The sequence below is a fragment of the Prionailurus viverrinus genome, chromosome D4 (genome assembly GCF_022837055.1).
Source record: "Prionailurus viverrinus isolate Anna chromosome D4, UM_Priviv_1.0, whole genome shotgun sequence".
In the NCBI taxonomy this organism is placed as follows: domain Eukaryota; kingdom Metazoa; phylum Chordata; class Mammalia; order Carnivora; family Felidae; genus Prionailurus; species Prionailurus viverrinus.
In genome coordinates this window covers 76700094-76723978 of record NC_062573.1, presented here as the reverse complement: position 1 = coordinate 76723978, position 23885 = coordinate 76700094, and the positions used below count along the sequence as shown (strand labels likewise).

At 46.0% G+C, this 23885-nt stretch overlaps 1 protein-coding gene across 2 annotated transcripts in view; it reads left to right on the top strand.

Moving 5' to 3' along the window:
• The window catches only part of PIP5K1B (phosphatidylinositol-4-phosphate 5-kinase type 1 beta), a 314990-nt gene that overhangs the window by 35403 nt on the left and 255702 nt on the right, over positions 1-23885 (top strand). The window contains exon 1 of one of the 2 annotated variants that reach the window (XM_047829492.1): positions 5297-5449. The exons of the other annotated variant lie outside the window; for it this stretch is intronic. The gene's annotated coding sequence lies outside the window, so the exon portion shown is untranslated. Of the gene's footprint in view, positions 1-5296; positions 5450-23885 lie in introns of those variants that run through there. 2 annotated transcript variants of the gene reach the window in all.

Sequence of the window (23885 nt, the reverse complement as noted above, 5' to 3'; positions counted from 1 at the left end):
AGGATGGCAAAACAATCCAGTAAGTTCACAGCTGAGTCTATTCAGATGCCATAGCTCAATTAACAACTGAGTGACAGCTTGGAAAGAAGTCCCCAGAGGCAGGACTTCAGATTTTTCCTTGGCCCCCATGTAAGAAAGATCCTTAGGACTTGGATAGAAATCTTTAAAAGCCCTGTATTTTATCTGGCTGATGACCCAAAGTTCAGTGGGCCAGCTAATAAACCAGTAGAATAAATAGTCACACTATGAAATATATGTTGTCCAACTATGACAATGGCTCTAAACCATATTTAACAGAAATAATGAAAATTTCTTAAAAATGGAGGTTGCTTTGAGAAATGAAGCTGCAGTTGATTTTCCTTCTTTTATGGCTTTCCTGAATTTCCCCCCAATTAAGAATAAAAGCAGTAATAGTTTTCTAGCAAAAACAAGTTTAATTCCTGTTTGATGGGAGAATGCTGGGTGCTACCTATGGTTCATGTGAGAGCACGGAATAATGTGAAAATTGCTGGAATGATAGGAAAAGATCCAGGTGCTAACCCTGGCTCTGCCGTGAGAGAGTTAGTTGTCATCCTGGGCAAGCAGTTGGCCTCGCCTTTCTGGGTGTGAGTTTTCTTATCTGAAAGGTGGGGACGGAAGGGGGGTGGGGTGACCTTAATCCCTCTGCCCCATTCCTGCTCTCCTGTGGTCATCAGGCACTTACAACTTGGTCCTCGTGCTCCTCAGCGAGTTGACCAAATTTCTAGACTAAATGGAACCTTCCAGATGTTTCTGGATTAAACAGACTGTTACAGGCCCTGTGTGAAAAGGGCTCCATTTACTTTCAATCTGCAAGTTCTTTCAGATCTCCCTCCTTCAGGGTCCTATGAGACTCCTTATGTTCAGCCCTTCAATCCAAGGTTAATTAAGCACTACCCTTGAACCCCTTTCGATCAACCAGCCAAGACCAACATCCGCTCTTGTTTAGGGCTCAGACCCACCCCTTGGGATTTCAGAATGAGCTGGAGCCTCTGTTTGACTGGTTCTGCATGGCTTTACCCTTTACCCGAGGAGGACTTGCCCTCAGCATCTGTGTCCTCCATTTTGATTTAGCCGTATCCGTCGTGAACATTTCATTTTGAATTTTTAAGCCTCACGTTTTATCTTCCCAACGTAGATCTCCATGTTATCAGTCCTAAAGGGGTTGAGCGGTTTCCTTGTGTGTCTGGTCAAATTCTTCCCTATCATTCATTAGTCGTCAGATATGACCCAGCGTCGGTGTTTCTGCTTTTATGGAACATGACGTCTTAGACACCTTCGTACAGTCTAGCCTTTTGGCTTCTTTTATCTTATTTACTTAAATTCTCGCAGTTGAGGTCTGTGATTGAGGCCCAAAGCCACATGGTTCTTGTTTCGCTTTGGTCGCCTTTGTTTTGACTGACTGCAAAGCAGACAGGCCACTTGGGCACACTACGTTCTTCCGTGAAAACTTGAAGGTATTTCAGAATTCCGCGCGTCCGCTGAAACATGTCTATGTCCGTCTCCTTCCAGGGCTTCCCTCGATACCGAAGTCATTTGGGGGGCAGGAATAGAGCGCACCCTGAGGTCTCTCAGGTGGCAGTACTTTTCAGCCTGCTCTTACCTAGATTCTTTTGGGGCTTCGTCCACCTTGAATTCTTCCCACGGTCAGCATTTTTTTTTGCATTTTTGCAGCTCGACTCGGGCACTCCCAGCTCTGCTCTGCCTGTGCATGCTCCAGGCTTGGCAGCTAACTTCAAGTTCTAAGTCTCGGTTAATTACTGCTCGGCCCAGGCGGCAAGGCGACGGGCATATTGTCCAGGCTCCGGCATGCTCTCTCCCTGCCTGCCATAAGTGAATCTTGGGTTCATGCGTTATGTTTCGGGTTAGCCTGTTGGGAGTCCGTGTGCTTGTCTGAAAAACAATTCTTTAACTTGCCACCTGTAGCCGGTCCTTCTCTGCTCCTGTGTCCTTGGAGGCCGTGTCCCCACCCCCTTTGCCTAGAAAGCTCTCCCAGCCTAGCCAGCTGGAGATAAGCAGAGGGAAATGGAAAGCCACTCCTGTGTGGCCCCAGGCTGCTCTGTACACGTGCTTGCGTCAAGTGTCCGAATTTTCTTCGTTAAGTGAAAGGTTTTAGAACTGATGCTTTTGTCGGATGGAGATGATGCTTGTTCCTAACAAGCTCCCTATTTACAAATAGGAAGTACCTGAAGCCTTTAAGGTGTGGGTGCTTCTAGAGAAGGTTTTCAGTCTGTCTGCTCTCCAGACCTTTTTGGGGCTGGGTAAACGTTAAGTAGTGTGGGCGTCTGGGTGGCTCAGTGGGTTGGACGGCCAGCTTCGGCTCGGGTCGTGATCTCACGGTTCGTGGGTTTGAGCCCCACGTGGGGCTCTCTGCTGACAGCTCGGAGCCTGGAGCCTGCTTCGGATTCTGTGTCTCCCTCTCTCTCTGCCCCTCCCCCACTCATGCTCTGTCTGTCTCAAAAATAAATAAAACATTAAAAAAACTTAAAAATATTGCTGTATTACATCTGCTTAACATGATGCCACGGAGTGGAAGTGAAGTGACAATTACGTGTGTAGTTCGCAGCAGTAGAAGATAGAATAGCCCGTTTCTTAATTGTTCCAGAGATGCCTGGCTTCAAAGGATGGGGATGCGTTCTGATACAGTTTGACCTTGAAAGTCTCTGGAGGTGGGCTTCCGTGCAATGCAGGCGTAAGACCTTTGTAACCAGGACTCAGGTTCACTAGCTGTGACAAAGTCACTGGGGCTCCTGTAGCAACTGACTTGTTTGCCTGTCATAAAACTATGATATAATGCTAGGCAAATATTTATTTAGCGAGAAGTGTAGGTGTGCACAGTAAGTCTTGCGCTTTCCTTATGGAGCATTTCCTTATGAAGTTCGTTCGTCCCTGACTCTAGGACACTGTGATATCATGGGAGTGGCACAGGCCATAAATGTCACAAGATCTGAGTTCAAGCCATGATTTGGCTAAGCTGTCTGCCAAATCAGTTGCAAGGCTTGAGGTTTGTAAGTCACCTGAGGGTCCAGACGTGTTTTAGCTACATGATTGGGAGAGATTGGGAGAAATACTGAATTAGGTCATTTCTTCTTTTTTTTTTTTAATTTCTTTTTTTAACGATTATTTATGATTGAGAGACAGAGAGAGACAGAGCATGAGCGGGGGAGGGGCAGAGAGAGGGAGACACAGAATGTGAAGCAGGCTCTAGGCTCTGAGCTGTCAGCACACAGCCCGACGTGGGGCTCGAACCCACAAACAGTGAGATCATGACCTGAGCCGAAGTTGCACGCTTAACCAACTGAGCCACCCCTAGAACACACAGTTCTTTTTTTTTTTTTAATGTTTGTTTATTTTTGAGAGAGACGGAGACAGAATGCAAGTGGGTTAGGGGCACAGAGAGAGAGGGAGACGCAGAATCCAAAGCAGGCTCCAGGCTCTGAGCTGTCAGCACAGACCCCCACGAGGGGCTCGAACTCCCAAGCTGCGAGATCATGACCTGAGCTGAAGTTGGACACTCAACCAACTGAGCCACCCAGGCGCCCCCTGAATTAGGCCATTTCTAAAGACTTTTTTGCTTTTCCCTATCTAATCAGTGTATCTAAATGTCATTTCACCTCTCCTCTTAGAATTACTTGCCCATTTCACCAGGCTTAGAAATCCAGAAAATTACAAAGGAAAAATATCTATATATAACCCATATTTCCATCACACAGACAAAATCATTATTTACATTTTAAAGTATTTCAGGGCGTCTTGGTGGCTCAGTCGGTTAAGCATCCAACTTCGGCTCAGGTCACGATCTCGCGGTCCGTGAGTTCGAGCCCCGCGTCAGGCTCTGTGCTGACAGCTCAGAGCCTGGAGCCTGTTTCGGATTCTGTGTCTCCCTCTCTCTGACCCTCCCCTGTTCATGCTCTGTCTCTCTCTGTCTCAAAAATAAATAAACGTTAAAAAAAATTTTTTTAAGTATTTCCTTCCAGTCTTTTTTCTAAACAGATACAGGTAAGAGTGGCTAAGCCATAGTGCGTACATATATGTCACAAGTGGGATCATACCATATGCACATTTTCATAAAGTGATTTTTGTTTCATTTAACATCGTACTGTGAGTAATACTCGTGTGGTCCGAGTAGTGCTGTGTTTACGTAAAACTACATAAAAGCTTGGTCATTTCTGCAGTCTCTTCCAAATGTTCTCTATTCGAGAGCCCATTACAGGCACTCTCCAAGCTGAGCACACTTGTCTTGCAAACATCCTGTGAGTACACACAGCCAGGCTTTGCCGTCATCCCAAAGAATAAGCAGTAGGAAGACCCCAGAGCGCTTTGTGCCCGTGGCAGGGGGTCAGGTAGGCACAGCCAGGGACCAGAGTGAGGGTGACAGGGGGCTCCTAAACAGTGACATACGCGTGGGACCTAGCAGGGTCTCCGGTGTCTTCAACAGATAGTTAGGTCTGGGCACAACTTGGTGAAACAGGGCCGATGGGGATAACAGAAGGAAACTTGGTAACTAACCAAGGCTTTCCTGCCTGTGCCCTGCTCCGCCCCACTTCTCCCTGCCTTGGTTGGACACCCCTCCGCCCCTCCCCCACGTATCTCCTTCTCCTCCACGGGCCTGTTGCATTTTGTTCATGCTGCAGATAAGGTTCTTATCGTATCTTGACTGGAAGGTTTCTTTTGTAGCAGTTGCTGGGTGTGGGGAGGGGTAGGGTAGGTTACAAGACGTGCCAAGCGTGGGTCTCCCCTTCCTACATCACTGAACTTCAGGGTAGAAAGACAGTCTAGTTAAGGTCAGCAGAGCCTGTGAAGATGCGCAGTCACTGCATATTTTAAAATCGTTTTCTCTTTCTTGTTTGCTGCTGCGTAGCATTTCAGCTGCATCACGGGCTGTATGGTTTTGGCGGGCTTGCACCCACGGGGGTGCCTGGGGTAGGACACACTCCACTTCGCGGGAGCTTTTACAGATGCTCTTAGGGGCCCCTTCTGGTTCTAAAATTCTGTGGTTTCTAGCATTGTTTCTATGGGAAGAGGCATTCCAAGTTCCAAGCAGCTGAGCTGTGGATCTCCCCTCCTTTGAGTTGTGAAACCCCCGTATATGAAAGCGTCCTTGAATATGCAGGTAGGTGTATATAATCCCTTTTATGTGTACGCAACTGTAAGACCACTGTCGAATGAAACCGCCGCCCTTAATGTGGCAGCCACTGCCTTCAGAGCCTCCAGCCGTTTGGTTCTCCTCACAGTGCTGGTTTGAGGTGGGCATTACTGCCTCCATTTTACAGATGTGGAAGCTGAGGCCCAGCGGAGCCAAGACGTGACCGCAGGTCTGTCCAACTCCGAATCTTGTGACCTGTCTTCTTTGGTGCCTGCTGCCTCCATCCCTGCGCTAGCCAGCCTTCCTTCTCTCTGCTTCATCCCCATAGGTCCTTCCACAAGAGAGGTGAAAATTAATTTGTTTTTTTAATATGTTTTGATGTTTATTTTTTATTTTGAGAGAGAGAGAGAGAGAGAGAGAGAGAGAGCGCGCGCACAAACGGGGGAGGGTCGGAGAGAGAGACACACACACAGAATCCAAAGCGGGCTCCAGGCTCTGAGCTGTCAGCACAGAGCCTACGCACGGGGCTCGAACTCACGGACCGCGAGACACTTAGCCCACAGAGCCACCCAGGTGCCCACATTCTTTTAGCTGTATCTGTGTTAAAGCAGTACTGCTCGCTTTGAGAGACCCGACTCGTTGATTCTCGTAGATGGAGTCATGGACCACGATGGAGGTTTTTCACTCTTTGCTCAGTGGGCAGTGAACGGGCAGTTGACGTGGTCTCAGAATCTGTAGAAAGAGTAGCCTGAGGGAAACCTTCTGTATAACCTAACACTGAAGTATCCAGTTAGAAACATCAAATAAACATACCAAAGCTCATCTGTAGGGAATAGACTGGGGTAGTCAACAATGATGAAAAGCAGGCCTGCCTCTCTCTCTCTCTCTCTCTCTCTTAAAACATATGTACACTGTTCACATGAATCTAGCTTAAAACATGAGCCAGGATATTCATTTGTTCATTTGCTTACTACTTATCCATCGGATTTTTGAACCCGCTTATGTCCCAGATTCCATGCCAGGCCCCCGGGGACACAAAAGTAGATGAGACCCAGTCCCTGCCTTCAAGGAACTGAAAATCCAGTGGACAGTGGGCCCAGGAACATCTTTTAAAATTATCTCGGTTTTAAATACGCTCTCATGAGGGTAGGGCTTATGAGCGAGGACGGATCTCCTTTACCTGGTAGAGACTTGGCGAATATTTACAATCATGGAAAGAGCGAGGCAGTGTGTGTTGATCGGCAAAACCCGCTGAAATATACTTACGTTGTAATTGGGGACTTCTGCACGGCTTACCGAAGGTGAGTTCTGGATCACGTTTGACTGCTCTGCCCTCTTGAGATGTGCTCTTCGTAACATAAGGCAAAGGGAGAATGAATGCAGGAAGGTAGGCCCCCGTCCTGTGCTTGATTTCCTTGGGTTCACTGCTGGGTACGAGTTGAGGCTCTGTGCTTCGTAGCTGGATCCCCATGGAAGGAATCCTGTTAGGGTGGCATCCGAGGACATGCTCAGGAGGCTTAAAATTGGGAACTTCTTTGGAGCCTGTTGCATGAGGATCAGAGTTGAGCTCAGTGGTGCTTCCTGGTGGCCGGGATCCCTTCCTGAACTACACGTGTGTTTCTGGAAGAGGAGGAGGGTGTAGGGGACGAATCTCTTCTGTGGGCCGGAAGTCAGTAGGCTCCGTGTCTACAGCTGCCGAAGGCTCTCTGTGGCTCCGTGGGGGGTGCAGGTGGTACAAGGTGAGCCCAGGAACTGCGGTGGCCCCCGTGTTGAGGCTGGGGCACGATGGACCTCATTTTCACCAAGTCTGTTTTCCGTGAAATGTGCCACCATGACGAAGTTCTCTGTGTAATCCTCCTCAAACAAATAGATGTCGTGGGATGCTGTCACAAGACAGCTTTATGTCGTCACCCACTCTCCCGTTAAAAGTTACTCAGCAGAGAGGCACCTGAGTGGCTCGGTCAGTTAAGCGTCTGACTTTGGCTCAGGTCATGGTCCCATGGCTCGTGAATTCCAGCCCCACATAGGGCTCTGTGCTGACAGTGCCTGGGAATATTCTCTCTCTCCCTCCCTCCTTCCCTCTCTCTCTCTCTCTCTCTCTCTCTCTCTCTGCCTTTTCCCTCGCCACCCCACCCTCTAAATAAATAAACTTTAAAAAGTTTTTCAGCAGAAAGCATTTTCCCTCTATTTGGATGAAAATGTATCACATGACCGTGCTGATATGTCTTACGTTATAAAGAGTCCCCTCTTAATTTGCCAAATACTTAAAATATCTAATACCATGTAATAGTCAAACCTCCCAACTTCATTCTGTTCCCCCTCCTCCAGCTACGGCCTCTTGCTGGGAGAAGGGTCTGTGGTTGGATGCTTTCTCTCTTGCGTACTCAGTAGCTCTTCTGGGTAGGGAGGGGGTGGGAAGGACGGGACTGGGCCTAGGAAAGTTTGTATTGGCAGACAGTGTCACAGTAGAGCTGTTTTTGTGTTGCGGGTTTTTGGCATTGGATCTTGCCCTTAGGGGGCCCTTCGGTGCGTTCTTCAGAAACATCCTGCCATCCTGTCTGTGGGGACCTCCTCCCTCCGGCCACCTTGGTTTGGCTGCTGTACAACTCTGTAGTCTCGTTGCCACTCCTTTCTCAGTCTCTGGAAAGCTCACTGGTCCACTCGCTCTCCTATCTGTTGGGTTCCATTGCCGTCCACTTGGCCCTCGTTGGGCGGAGCCTGGCAGAGCCCCCTGCGTATGCTCTTGGCGCGATCCGAATCTGGGCCATGGCACATGCACATCCTTGGTCCCCACAGACTCGGGGATTGCATGCTATTCCCAGTGTAGGTGTTGTGTCATTTGGCTTGTCCCTCATCAGCCAGCCCGCCCGCCCATCCCCCGCTCTCGATTTCTCAGGCCAGAGTCACCAGCAAGGTCGTGATGTCTCCCATATTGTGGGAATCTCGTGCTCTCCAGCTAGTCCCGCTGAAGCCCTTTGCCGGACCAGAATGGGGAAGCCGGCTCTTCTTAGGCCCTCCCTCTGGGACCAGACTGCCCACGACTCGTTCAGTCATTCCCTCCTTGTAGCCACCTGCAGCCTGACACGTTTGCACCCTCGCTCTGGGTGAGTTCAAGAGCAGTGAACTTGGTTTGGGGCTGTGTCTTCTGAAGAAGTGCATCCAGGCCTGGCTCTTCACCTTGGAATGGGATAGCCATCTTAACCTGGTGGCTTAGTTGACACGTCCCTGTTAGCATCCTGGGATACGTTTTTGGGAGGCAGTGCTTACCCTCTCTCTCACTCTTGGAGGCTCACAAGGTACACAGCATAGAAGAGGCTTCCAGGCCTCCTGCCCGCTTGTCTGCAGCCTCTTCGTCTCCTGACCCTCCTGCTCCGAGGCCTGTGCTCACACCGGGTCTTCCTACTGGAAACTCACTGCCAGTTCCCTGCTCCTTCTTTGCAATGCTGGCTCCCCCTGAGCTTTCAGGATTTTTTTTTTTTAGTTTATTTATTTATTTTGAGAGAGAGTGCAGGGGAGGGACAGAGAGAGAGGGAGAGAGCGAATCCCAAGCAGCCTCCACGCTGTCAGTGCAGAGCCCGACACAGGGCTCAATCTCATGATGGTGAGATCGTGGCCTGAGCCAAAATCAAGAGTCGGTGAGATCGTGACCTGAGCCGAAATCAAGAATCAGTGAGATCATGACCTGATGACCTGAGCCGAAATCAAGAGTCGGTGAGATCGTGACCTGAGCTGAAATCAAGAGTCGGTGAGATCATGACCTGAGCCGAAATCAAGAGTCGGTGAGATCGTGACCTGAGCCGAAATCAAGAGTCGGTGAGATCATGACCTGATGACCTGAGCCGAAATCAAGAGTCGGTGAGATCGTGACCTGATGACCTGAGCCGAAATCAAGAGTCAGTGAGATCATGACCTGATGACCTGAGCCGAAATCAGGAGTCAGTGAGATCGTGACCTGAGCCGAAATCAAGAGTCAGTGAGATCATGACCTGATGACCTGAGCCGAAATCAAGAGTCGGTGAGATCGTGACCTGAGCTGAAATCAAGAGTCGGTGAGATCATGACCTGAGCCGAAATCAGGAGTCGGTGAGGTCGTGACCTGAGCCGAAATCAAGAGTCGGTGAGATCATGACCTGATGACCTGAGCCGAAAACAAGAGTCGGTGAGATCGTGACCTGAGCCGAAATCAGGAGTCGGTGAGATCGTGACCTGAGCCGAAATCAGGAGTCGGTGAGGTCGTGACCTGAGCCGAAATCAAGAGTCGGTGAGATCATGACCTGATGACCTGAGCCGAAATCAAGAGTCAGTGAGATCGTGACCTGAGCCGAAATCAGGAGTCGGTGAGATCGTGACCTGAGCCGAAATCAGGAGTCAGTGAGGTCGTGACCTGAGCCGAAATCAAGAGTCAGTGAGATCATGACCTGATGACCTGAGCCGAAATCAAGAGTCAGTGAGATCGTGACCTGAGCCGAAATCAGGAGTCGGTGAGATCGTGACCTGAGCCGAAATCAGGAGTCAGTGAGATCGTGACCTGAGCCGAAATCAGGAGTCGGTGAGATCGTGACCTGAGCCGAAATCAGGAGTCGGTGAGGTCGTGACCTGAGCCGAAATCAAGAGTCGGTGAGATCATGACCTGATGACCTGAGCCGAAAACAAGAGTCGGTGAGATCGTGACCTGAGCCGAAATCAGGAGTCGGTGAGATCGTGACCTGAGCCGAAATCAGGAGTCAGTGAGATCGTGACCTGAGCCGAAATCAGGAGTCGGTGAGGTCGTGACCTGAGCCAAAATCAAGAGTCGGTGAGATCATGACCTGATGACCTGAGCCGAAATCAAGAGTCGGTGAGATCGTGCCCTGAGCCGAAATCAGGAGTCGGTGAGATCATGACATGAGCCGAAACCAAGAGTCGGTAAGATGGTGACCTGAGCCGAAACCAAGAGTCGGTGAGATCGTGACCTGAGCCGAAATCAAGAGTCGGATGCTGAACCAACTGAGCCACCCAGGCACCCCAAGCCTTCAGGAATCTTAAATGTTGCTGCCCCAGAAAAGACTTTCTTGTCCCTGCCCCCCACCTAAATAGATCACCCCTTAATTATCTATCACTGCACCCTGTCCCCTTCATTGTCCTCACAGCCCATATTACAGATGATATTTTTTCCAAATAAAAATTCTACACTCTCCCATCAAATTGTAAGCCCCGTGAAGAAGCCCACGTCTGTTTTATTCAGTAATACCTACCTAGTTGGTGCCCATTAAATATCTGTTGAACAAATGAAGGCATGAATTAAAAAAGGAAACGTGGCTTAAGCTATGATTTCCCAAATGGATCTCCTCTTTTATGTTAACTCTTAACATCTGGGGTCTTGGTTGTGTGGGATGTGGCCGCAGAGTTTAGGCATGCTGATGGGAGCCTAAACTTCTCGTGTGTACTTTTCTGGTCATTAATGATGCCCCCCCCCCCACCGGCTCACTCTCATGACCTTCCAACAAGAACTTTGTTTTCAGCAAGCGGGGCAGGGCCATCGCCCCATTGTACAGATAAGCACACCAAGGGGAAGGAGTTAAGTGTGGTTCCCCAAAGGGGTGAATGGCAAGCCTGGGCCAGAGCTCAGCACTCCCAATTCCGTCCTGGGCTCGTTCACTTCAGTCTCCCCTGCTGTCCCTGTTGTCACAGCTGTCCTCCAGCCGCGGTGCCTGACTGTGGCCTCAAGCACTGCTTCCAAATTGTGGGAAGGCCACAGAAGCGCAGCCTTCATTTGGAACGAAAAGACTAGCTCCTGATCCACAGCCCATCTTGCGTGGTGCAGAGGACGAGGAGCTTTCTTGCAGATTCTGCCCTAAGAAAGCGGTACGTTCGCAGGTTTCAAATCCCCTCCCTGTCCTTGGCCTCCACAGCTGGAAGTTCATGCGTGATGGGAAGGTCGTCCTCCCAAGGGAGAAGTACAAGCTGGATTTTGAAGGAACGTGTGAGGCTTGAAGTCGGCTGGGCGACCGCCTCCCCTCTCCTCCTTTCCCCGGGTTGCCCTACAGACGGTCCTAACCCCGGGCACAAGTCCGAGAACTTCACATTCTTCCTTTGAGGAGGTTTACTCCGTCCAGGGCCGTCCAGACTCCCTAGGGCAACGCCGTTCGCATATGCTTGCTTCAGGAGGAGGGAATCTTATCTCCGACATGCACATTCTCTGGTGTGTCCTATCTGGTTATTATCACATCGAAACTGCAGCTGTTGACGGTTGTGTAATTACTGTCTGTTGATTATACAGTAATAGACCGCCAATTTCATTGGTTAGTGATTACTGCTTCCCAATGAACACGAAAGGCCACGTTTTACTTTACGCTGGCTTCTGAACGGTCATCAGTGTTCACCCTCCTAGTAATAATGCCTGATATTTGAAATGTCCTCCGGAGTTCGCTGAGCACCTTCCATTTGATGATCTCCTGGGAAAATGCAAGCAGGCTCCTTAGGTTAGGGGAGTGGGAGGTAACGCTTTTCTCCGTGGGGTTAAGTAACTTTCAATGTTGGCATGATATGGCTATTTTTTTATAACAGCGAGCATATCTTAGGTTATCAGCAAAAATTAAAAAGTGGCTTTGAGTTTGTAGGACTTCCAGCTCTTGAAGCCTCCTCCTTGTCACAGTCCAAAAGGTAGAGTCATAGTAGATGGACCCTGTCCAGGATTGTATGAAATAAACCCTTGTTTCCCGGCCAGGTCCTAGTACCCTCAGATATGAACCAGAATATGATTTAATATTACATTGTAGAGAAGTGGGTTGTCTACTCTATGCTAAGTTTGCTTAGTATAGAGGCCTCCACTGATTTATTTTGATTTTTATGGAGGTGAGATTCATGCGACCTAAAATGTCACCATTTTAAAGTGAAAAACAGAGGCGACCGCCACTATCTAATTCTGAAACATTGCCATCCCTCCCAAATAAAACCACCTGTCACTAAGTAGCCATTGCCTAGTACCTGCTCCGTGTAGCCCTGGGCAACTAATCTGCTTTTTTGTTTCTGTGGATTTAACTGTTCTGGGTATTTCATCGAAATGGAATCATCGAAATGGAATCACCTCTTGGGTCTGGCTTCTTTGGCTTAGCGTACGTTTGCAAGACTCACCCACGTTGTAGTAGATATCTGTACTCTATTCTTTTCTACGGCTGCATACCCAGTATTCTTAATGTCACAAGTTTTATGGGGTTCTGAAAATTCCAGCACTGACCCCCTCTAGACCCACCATATCCTTCTCTTGGTTGGCAATGCCTTTCTATCTCAGTAAGCTTGGGATGTCAGCCCATAATAACGTGCAGATCTTAAAGATGCATGTGCAGGTAAAGCCATAATCAGTTGCATATTACTCAAGCAAGACTCAGGAAGAAAGCCGTTGGCCATTTTCTGTAAGGATTACTAGTAATTCTTTGGATAAGAAGGTAGCTCCTTGGGGATAAGAGATGTGCGCTAAATTATGTCAAGAATATAATGGATACCAACATTCTCAAGACTCTCGCATCATGAAAATCTGTGCTTTCGTGATTTTTATTGGCAGTGCTTAAAGCACCTGTCGATGTTTTTAAGTTTCTTTGCATTGGTTCCCACTCAGAGCTTGGGACCTGCTGGTTTAAGATCTTTTCTTCGGCCTTTGTAGGTGGAGTGATATAAAGAAGAACATGAGCTTCAGAGGCGGAGACAGCTGGGTTCGAATTTCACCTCCACCCCTTGTTAGCCATTGGTCCTTGGGCAAATGACCTGAGGTCCCTCAGGGGTCAGCGGACATGTTGTCACCCCCTTGTCCTGAGCTGAAAAATCGCTCTCAAAGAGACCCGCGCGTCCTCGTCTCTGGAATGTGTGTTATTTGGAAAATAAAAGAGTCTTTGCAGAGGTGATTCATTTAAGGATTTTGAGATGAGCACACTATCCTGGATTATTATCCCTGTGTTCCTAATGCCTTCCCAGCGTTCCTAATAAGAGAGGCGGGGGGATGACACATAGGGACGCAGACTGAGCAGATGATATATAGACACGGAGAGGAGAAGGTGAAGTCGAAGGCAGAGACCGAAGTGATGCGGCCACCAGCCTGTGAGTGCCACTGCTAGAAGCAACCAGAAGCTGGAGGAAGCAAGGGCCAGCTTCTCCCACAGAGCCTTTCCGAGGGACTACGGCCGCTGACACTTTGATTTCAGCCCAGGAGTACTGGTTTTGGACTCCTGGGCTGCGGAGGTGGGAGGGAGTACGTTTGTGTAGTTTGAAGCAGCAGGCTCATTGTGCTTTGTTTCAGGTGTGGTCGGGGAACACGCTTCCTTCTTTGCTAAGCTAGCGTGTAGCTGCGTTTAGCTGGCGTGTCACAGTTCGTTTTCCTCCTTTCTCTCCTTGTGTCAAAGATGGTGTTTCTCGAACTTTGTGTGCGGCAGTTGAAAGTTTTCACTCCAGGGGCGCCTGGGTGGCGCAGTCGGTTGGGCGTCCGACTTCAGCCAGGTCACGATCTCGCGGTCCGGGAGTTCGAGCCCCGCATCAGGCTCTGGGCTGATGGCTCAGAGCCTGGAGCCTGTTTCCGATTCTGTGTCTCCCTCTCTCTCTGCCCCTCCCCCGTTCATGCTCTGTCTCTCTCTGTCCCAAAAATAAATAAACGTTGAAAAAAAAAAAAAGTTTTCACTCCAGAACTACGTTTGTCAGCCTTGTGGCCGTTGACCTCCTGGGCCAGATGCTTCTTTGTGGTGAGGCTGTGCTTTGCATCGTAGGATATTTAGGAGCATTCCTACCCGGCCAGATACCAGCAGCACCTTCTGTCCGGTGGTAACAACAACAACAAAAAGTCTCCAGGCATGGCCAGATAGCACCTGGGGGACAAAATAACTGTGCTGAGCACCGCTAACCTAGATTTGATCTCAGCTCCTTCACTCAAGAGCTGTGCGTTCCCAAGTAGGTTAGACAACCTCTCTGAGCCTCCGTTTCATGATCTATAAAATAATACCGATATCTACCTCACAAAGTGGTTGTGAAGGTAAGCACATTAGATAACGTACACCAAGGCCTCAAAATAGCGCCTGGTACCTAGTAAAGTGTTAAATAAGTGAAAATTATTACATTATTAACGCATGCTCCGCCGCACCCGTTTATCACGCTATTTTGTGTAGTTTCCCTTATAGAAATAATGGGCTTTTAAAACCTTTTCCATGGAGTAACTTCTATTACAAAGATCAGGGTTTGAAATTAAATACGCTTCTTTCATTACCCGCCCCTTCCCACCCCACTGCTCCCCAACTCTGTGCCTAAGAGTTGAGGAATCGTGGCTGAGCTTACGCGCTCGGATCGCCTGTCAGCCGTGCTAACTCGCTGAACTCTTCCTATGATCCCGGTCCGTGAGCTGTAACAACAAGAAAACCCCTTTCCGTCTGTCAGTGATCGTTCTATTATTCTGTAATTACGGCTTTCTCCTTCGTGACGTAACTGTTGAATTCACTTATAGACGTGTCAACGTCTCTATTCAAATGTGCGAAATATTTAGCAGCGTTTAGCAGTTTTTGGTGAAATGCTAGAAAGTGTTTTGAATAGATCCATCATCTACTTTTGTAAGGAAGAGGAATGTGCTCCAACTGTGGTTTAGGCCATTGTGTCTCTAAGCACGGGGGGACACTGCATAAAACAAAGACTCCCTCTTGGCACTGAGCTTGCGTTCGAGCACAGAATAATAGTAATATGCATGATGAGTAAATGGTAGGGTATATTGGAGGGTCGTAAGAATTTAGGAAAACAAGCAGTCTAGGGTAGAGGGGGGTCGGAGTTCTGGATAGGCACTTGGGGACGAGACGTGACCTTGAATAGGTTGGGAGCATTTTTCACTCTTCATAGGGGTGAATGAAAATGTCTTTGTGGATTGAAACTGATATTTGCAAATGTGGATTGAAACTGATGTTTGCAAATGGGCCTCTGCTTTTGATGAAGAATTGGGATACCTGAGTCTTTCCAGGGTGCTAAAACTCTGTTCCTTCTCCACAGTGCTGCCTGGGAACGTCTTTGAAGGTTAAGCCATGGGGCTTTGGTTTATCCCAGCTGCCGTGGGAATTCTGCATGGGAGCTGCCTAGCAGCTCAGAGCACTGGTATTTACGTCAAATAGATTATCTTTTTAATTCTGGTTGTCTACGTCTATAGTGGATGACTTTGGGCAAGTCACTTAATGTCTCCAAGCCCCACCCTCCTATGACCGTGGTAAGGATTAGAGGAAATAATGCATCGAAAGTGCTTAGACATGTGTCTAGACCATAACAAATCCTCCGAAAATGTGGGCAGTTTAGTTTTCCAGTTAGTACATAGAAAATGTCTAAGGTAGTATGTAAGTATTCGTGGTAATTGTAATTGTTTCAAATCTGTGCTGCCGCTGCTCTAATAAACCCTGCCTGCAGAAGGGAAGTCTACATCGAGAGCCTGTGAATTGGCTTTTCATGAGCTTGGGGTCCAGACACACTTTGAGTGCTCTGTGCAAAATGGCCTGAAAGGAGTTTGAAATGAGAGAGTGGAGGCAGGGCATGATTCAGGTAATAAAATCCAGCTATCCAAAAAAAAAAAAAAAATGAGATTAATCAGTGATCATGGATGGTTCCATTGATGGACTTTTGTCTCTTAGGTAGCGGTGTGGCTATTCACTTAGCTGGTAGATGCTTAGATAAGCATTTGTTAAATGATGGAGAAGAGCAAGTTACCCCGTGATGCTGAATGACTGCAGATGTTCCTGAGGGAGGGAGAGGCTTGACTGGGAAATGGTCAGGACCGGGAACAGAACATACACAGGATGCCCTGCTGTACCACCACAAAAGCCCTAGAGGTCATGGACTTGGTGGTTGTACCACACTGTGACGTGCTAAGTGCCACTGAATCATTCACTTGAAAATGGTTGGTTTTGGGGCACCTGGGTGGCTCAGTCAGTTAAGCGCCCGACTTTGGCTCAGGTCATGATCTCGCGGTTTGTGAGTTCGAGCCCCACGTCAGGCTCTGTGCTGACGGCTCAGAGCCTGGAGCCTGCTTCAGATTCTGTGCCTTCTTCTTTCCCTGCCCCCCCCCCGCCCGCCCCACTTATGCTTTGTTTCTTTCTCTGTCTCAAAAATCAATGTTAACAATTTTTTTTCATGTTCTATGAATTTCACCTTAATTAGTTAAAAAAAAATGAATTCATGACAGTGCCAGGACTAAGACCCCAACTCCTCCATCCCCATGTCTACTCTTGAAAAAAGTCAGCAGAGAATAGGGCATCTTATGCTGGTACCTATGGAATAACTGTTCTTTAACTTTACAAATGTGTTAAAAGCTTGATGTTTCAGATATCCAACATTTGGGGACTGTTTGCTTGTTTGTAAAATTCAGCCCTGATACATTGTTGACATAGATAGAAGCCAATGCGGTTTCCCCCTAGTATTTATCCCAGTATCTTGCCCGTAGTAGCTGCCCCATTAATCGGGATTGAACTGAATGTATGTTGTTTTCAGTGTTGCCGTAAGTTTAGGTGTAGTACGTCAGTGGAAATGGCGTTGGACTATACAATATTAGCGATCTCGAAGTTCACCTTGCTCTCAGTTGGGTAACCTTGGCCCAGAGAGGTGGGGCCACTCATATTGTTAGTGGCAAGGCCAGGATGTTGTGTTTTCCTCCCAGTTTTATTGAGATTTGATTGACATACAGCAGCATTTAAGTTTAAGGTGTGTGCATAATTATTTGACTTACATATATCATGACATGGTTACAGTGATAAGTTTGGTTAACATCCATCATCTCCTATAGATACAGGCAGAAGAAAAAAAATTGGTCTTTTCCTTGTCATAAAAAGCCTTAGTAAATACTCTCGTAACAATTTTCAAATATACCATAAGGCATTGTTAACTGTAGTCACATTGTACGTTACCTCCCCAGTACTTCTATACCTTAAAACTGGAAGTGTGTCCCTTTTGAGCACCTACATCCAGATCCCCGTCCCCCCACCCTACCTCTGAGAAATGCAAATCTGATCTCTTTTTCCTATGAGTTTGGACTTTTTTCCTTTTGTTTCTTTCTTTTTAGATACCACATATAAGTGAGATCATACAGTATTGTCTTTACCTAACTTATTTCACTTAGCATAATGCCCCAAGATTCCACTGTGTTGGCTTCAATGGCAGAATTTCTCCTTTTTATGGCTGCATAATATTCCATTGTGTGTGTGTGTGTGTGTGTGTGTGTGTGTGTGTGTGTGTGTCTGCGTGTGTGTGCACCATATCTTCTTTGTCCATCCATTTGTTGATGGATACTTGGGTTGTTCCCACATCTTGGCGATTGTGAATAATGTTGCTCTTGAACACAGTGGTGCAGATGTCTCTTTGACCTACTGTTGTCTTTCCCCTCAGATACAGTCCCAGAAGTGGAATGGCTGAACCTGACTGTAGTTCTTGTTAATTTCTTGAGGAACCTTCATACTGTTTTCTGTAGAGGCCACACCGCTTGGGAATCCCGCCAACAGTGCACAAGGTTGCCTGTGTTCCCAGGTTGTCGTCTTTAAACTTAGTGTTTGTGAAAACATCCGTAGGTAATCCCATCAGCGATAGCACTGGAATATGATTCGTTTCCTTTTTTCTCCTTACTTTCTCTCTAAGATTCTGGCAACCCAATCACGTTTCTAGGAACAGAAGACCCAGGTTTCATCTCTTCTTTTTGCCACTGCTTAGCCAATGTGTGTTTCAGCCAGTTCTTCTCCAAGTTTCTGCTAGCTCACCTATCAAGTGGGAGGAGTAGGGGCCAGGGACTGGAGTAGACATCCTTCTGAGGCTCCTTTTGATTCCACCTGCCCTGTCAGGAATTAGCTGGTGAGTTGGTGTTGAGCTGACTTAAAGATGAGGGGTTATTGCAAGTTCTGTCTAAATCGGACCTGTTCTTCATACTGTTTTCATGATAGTGGTTGAGAAAGATCCAGAAGGAATTAATATAGCCGCGGAAGAGGTGGCAAAGGGTCATATCTAGAGGGTGGACGAAGATTCTGCTGTATTTTAAGTTCGTTGTAACAACAACAACAACAAAAAAAAACAAGAAAAGAATCACAGGAAACATACTGCTTTGGAATTTGCTTCTTTTTTATTTTTTTATTTTTTTTTTTTATTAAAATTTTTTTTTTTAACTTTTATTTATTTTTGGGACAGAGAGAGACAGAGCATGAACGGGGGAGGGGCAGAGAGAGAGGGAGACACAGAATTGGAAACAGGCTCCAGGCTCTGAGCCATCAGCCCAGAGCCTGACGCGGGGCTCGAACTCACGGACCGTGAGATCGTGACCTGGCTGAAGTTGGACGCTTAACCGACTGCGCCACCCAGGCGCCCCTGGAATTTGCTTCTTAAAAACTTAGGATGGTTGGTGCCCAGCTGACTCTGTCAGTGGGGCATGTGACCCTAGATCTCGAGGTTGTGAGTTTGAGACCCACATTGGGTATAGGGTTTACTTAAAAAACAAACACACACACGTATTTATTTATATGTATATATATACACATAATAATTTGAATAATAATATATAATAAAATCTAAGATGGAATGAATACATTTTCTGTAACTTTTTTACTGGTTGCATTTTTAACAGACATAGTATAATAAGTACAGATTACTAGTATTGGAAATGTAATTTAACCATTAAGTGTTATAAAATACTTTAAATAAGCTTTAAACATGTCCAGTCATTTCCATGGGATAAATTCCTGGAAATGCAATTACTGAATCATTTGAGGTTACAAAATGATAGGGTTTTAAAAAAATTTTTTTTTCAACTTTTTTTATTTATTTTTGGGACAGAGAGAGACAGAGCATGAACGGGGGAGGGGCAGAGAGAGAGGGAGACACAGAATCGGAAACAGGCTCCAGGCTCCGAGCCATCAGCCCAGAGCCTGACGCGGGGCTCGAACTCACGGACCGCGAGATCGTGACCTGGCTGAAGTCGGACGCTTAACCGACTGCGCCACTCAGACGCCCCTAAAATTTTTTTTTAATGTTTATTTTATTTTTGATGGAGACAGAGCATGAGTGGGGGAGGGGCAGAGAGAGGAGGAGACATAGAATCCCCAAGCAGGCTCCAGGCTCCGAGCTGTCAGCACACAGCCCGATGTGCGGCTCGAACTCACAGACCACAAGATCATGACCTGAGCCGAAGTAGGACGCTCAACCCACTGAGCCACCCAGGCGCCCCAAAAATGATAGGTTTTTTTAAATGTACATGACTAGATTTGTCTCCAGCAAAATTATATTTATCTAGATTTTAGACCAGCAATGAGATTGGCCAGTTTCCTGCTTGTTGAAAACATTTGATGTGATCACTTTTTAAAAATCTTTAACATGTTGATAACAAAAACACTGTATAAATGCTTTGATGTGCATATATTTGATTTTAGGTATGTTTGAATATTTTGGCTGTTTGTATGATTGCTTCATAAATTGTCGTATGTCACGTGCCTGTTTCTAAAAGCAAAATTTTAAGTTAATTCACAAGAACTTTTTATTGGTTAAGGTTATGAACTCCTTTTCTGCCCTGTGTTCAATTTGCCTGCCTTTTGGTTTTGTGTTTAGTAGTTTTACTTTTCTCGAAGATTGACATTTTATGCTGTCAAATCGCATAACATGTTTCTATATGAATTTGGCCTTTGTCATGCTTAGGCGTTTTCCACACCATTATTACAGAAATAGTACTGTAATTTTCTTCTAGTACTTCCGTGGTTTTCTTTTTCACATTTGAAAGTTGTTGCACCTGAACTTTCTTTTGGATAAGGCAAGAGAGATGGGGATCAAGTTTATTGTTTCCAAAGTGAACAGCCAGTTGAGCGACCTGATTTAAAATTCATCTTTTTGGCATTGATTTGAAATGTCAAATGCTGATTTCTAGACTATTCTTCAACACTTTGCTGCTAAGAACAAAACGCGTTTCAGTTCCTGTAGCTTGAGAGCACATTTGGGTGACATCCGGTAGTGCAATAGTTATTCATCCTCTTGCCCCCCAAATTTATTGAGTATTCTGGACAATTCTTCTAAAGGAAATTTAGAGTAATTTTATCAAGTTCTAAAGAAAACCTCCAGCGAGGTAGTAATGGGAACTGAATTTCATTTCTGAATTTCTTTGGGGAGAATTGTCATCTTTACAATTGAGCTTGCCCCTTGGGAAGGACGGCACATGATTTCATGAGTTCAAGTCTTCACTTGTGTCCCGCACTAAAGTTGACACAGTTTTCTTTATGTAACTTCTGTTCACCTCTCTTTAAATGTACTCCTGTTTGTTTGGTGTCTTTTTTTCCTTGATAAATGTGAGTTTCATCTCCATTATATTTCTTAGTGGGTTATTTCTCAAGATTAAGGATATCACTGATTTTCTAAGAATGTTTATTCATGTTGAGAGGGAGACAGAGAAAGAGAGTGAGGGAGGGGCAGAGAGAGAGGGAGAGAATACCAAGCAGGCGCCATGCTGTCAGCAAGGAGCCTGATGCAGGGCTCGAACCCACGAACCGTGAGATCATGACCTGAGCTAAAATCAAGAGTCGTATGTTTGAGCCACACAGGTGTCCTAGGAAACTATTGAACTTTATGTTTTGGCTCTGATTTTTTCCCCCTAGGCGATTCTACTGGATTTGATAAGTGGATCGATTATTGTTTTTCCAAATAATGTTAATTATATCTTCTAGTTCCCATCATTTATAATTTTGTACTGCTTCGGCTAAAACTTGGAGAAGAGTATTCAAATAACAGAGGTGATAGGAGGCATCCTTACCTACTTTTTGACTTTAAAGGGAATGTCACTAGCATTTCACCAGCATGTGTGATTAGTGGATCTCTTCCCACAGGACCTTGGCAATTCCAGTCTCTTTCTTCTCCAAATAAGGTATAGTTCATAACAAGTTACTGCTGTGTGGCCTTCTTGATGTTTAATGGTTAAACTGTGTGCAAATGGTAACTACGTTTGCCTGGAGTTCTATGACTTCTAGGTGACCTCATCAGTCCTGTAAAGAAATACCTTTTCCGGTAGATTCTCAGTGATACTTGGCTGCCCTGCTGAACTTTGCAAAAACCTGTAAGAAATGATTTGGAATACATCACACTCAAATTAGAAGAGTGGGTTAGAAATTCCTATAATGCAAAGCCTTAATTTTGTACGCAGTATTATTAAGGTGTTAGATGCACCACGTAGTTCAATGGTTTAAATTTCATTCCTACGTCAGCAAAACAAAGGTTAGTTTTAGCGTGTCTTACTTTGGAGGCTGCTCTCCTAAAGAACCCATTTTTGGTTTTCGTACTGGTCCTATTTTTTGGATTAGCAGTGTGGTACTTTGAAAGCACATTTATGAGTGTACTTCTGTTTAATGATGTCACAAGCAGTTTATGTATTATGTGTTAATGTATTATGTGCTAGGGTCAGAGGAGCGTGTTAATTCAAAATATGTTCAAGTACCTTAGTAATATGGACTCTTTATTTTTTTTTAAGTTTATTTATTTATTTTGAGAGAGAGTGTATGTGTGAGCAGGGGAGGGGCAGAGAGGGAAGGAGAGAAGAATCCCAAGCAGCCTCTGCACTGTCAGCACAGAGCCCGATGTGGGGCTCGAACTCATGAACTGTGAGATTATGACCTGAGCCAAAATCAAGAGTTGGATGCTGGAGCCACCTAGGCACCCCTGGATTCTTTAAACACTCCCCCCTACCCATACAAAAAGAAACGGAGGGGGGGGGGGGAGGAATATTGGCCTGTATAAATAATTCAAGTTTCCAACGTGTGCAAAATCCTGAAAAGTGTAAGGAATATAATCCTACGAATAGAGATAACCGTTGTTGGCATTCACGGTAGCTTTCCTTCATCTGTGTAATTGCTGTCATACTGTATATCCAGGTCTTCTCACCTAAACATTATAAATAGATGTTTCTCCTTGATGCGTAGCATTTAAATAGGAAAACAGGGCAGTTGGGCTGTGGGAATCCGGGGAGAGATGATCCTTACAGCCTTACAGATGGCCACAGTCCTGAGGATGAGTCCCAGGGGATGACCTCGGCACGGTCTGCCACCATCCTGAAACAATCACGGACCCAGGTATCCTCAGCGAGCCGGGAAAGCAAAGCCGAGATTATCCCGCATGGCCTCTGGGAGGCTTAGGGTCGCCTGAACAAAAACCCTCCTTTCCTCTGAGCAGCCCGGTGGCTTCTGGAAGCTGGCCTCACTCTCTGAGCCACCATGTAGATTTCGCTTTGACATCTTTGATCAGTCAGCTGACACATGGAGGTATTACCCGCGTAGACGCGCTCCTGTTGTACGGAAAGAATAGCATGTAGACGGAGAGCAGATAAATTGCCTTATTCCTAAGGCCGAATTCCAGGAATTTTTTTTTTTAGGGCCTTTGGCCATGTGATATTTTACATAAATATTTTTAAGAACCCTGTTTGCCAGATCAGCATATCTCCCGCCGTGGTATATTAGTTCTAAAAACTTATAGCTGATCCATTACCAAAGCCAAAACAGGGGGTGGTGGGAGCGCTTGAATTAGAAATTTAATGTGAAGAATTTGTGAATTGCTGGTATTTTCATTTTGTAAGTGTGACACATTTGTGGAAGAAATAGAGTTCTAAAAATGTGTAAGTGGCTGCTCTGTGGCCCATGTATTCCTTCTTACTTTACAGTTGTTTTACAAGGTCGTCTGTAAATTACAAGCCAACCGACAAATAAGTGAAGTTTTAAGCAGAGTAATTTTGTAACTTTTTTTTGGGGGGGGGGGACAGGCATCCTGTACTCCACTTGATTGGAGATAAAATTAGGGGCGTGTGGGTGGCTCAATTTGGTTGAGCATCCGACTCTTGATTTCGGCTCAGGTTATGATCCCTGGGGGGTGGGATCGAGCCCCACATCGGGCTTTGTACTGAGTGTGGAGCCTGCTTGAGATTTTCTCTCTCTACTTCTGCCCCTCTCCCTGCTCACATCTCGCTTGTGCTCTCTCCCCCCCCGCCTACAATTGAATGAATGAATGAATGAATGAATAGGAAGAGAATTTTTTTGTATCTTGGACATTTTTACAAAGTTTGGAGATTCTGATCATGTGTCAAGCAAATAGCTTGTATTTTTGCCTGTGTTTCCATTTTCTAGAATTTCAGGTTAACATATACAAGTGTGGCAATTTACTCCTTTAGAACAGCACTGTCTGGTAGAAAATACAGTGAGAGGCACTTACATCATTTTAAATTTTATAGTAGCCACGTTTTACCTAATACATCAAAAATATTATTTCAACAGCCACATGAAAACTTAATGACATATTTTATATCTATTTTTTCTTCAGACCAAATCTTCTCAATTCCAGCATATATTTTACACTGAGAACACATTCAGACACTGGATTTTCATCAGAAATACTGGGTCTTTTCCTGAGATTTCATAAGTTTTCAACTGAAAAAATAGATTCCCATTCCCAGGTGGTCCCAAACATATATAAAAGTTTCCCAGTAACATAAACCAGCAGAGTTTTAAAAACTTTTTACATTAAAATTCAATAAAATTAGGGGCGCCTGGGTGCCTCAGTCTTTTGTGTCCAACTTTGGCTCAGGTCATGATCTCACAGTTCATGGGTTCAAGCCCCGTGTCAGGCTCTGTGCTGACAGCTCAGAGCCTGGAGCCTGCTTCCGATTCTGTGTTTCCCTCCCTGTCTGCCTCTCCCCTGCCTGTGCTCTCTGTTTCTCTCACAAAAATAAATAAATGTCAAAAAAAATTTTTTTAATTACATAAAATAAAAAATCCACCTCCGTTACACAATTTCAAGTGCCATTTAATTT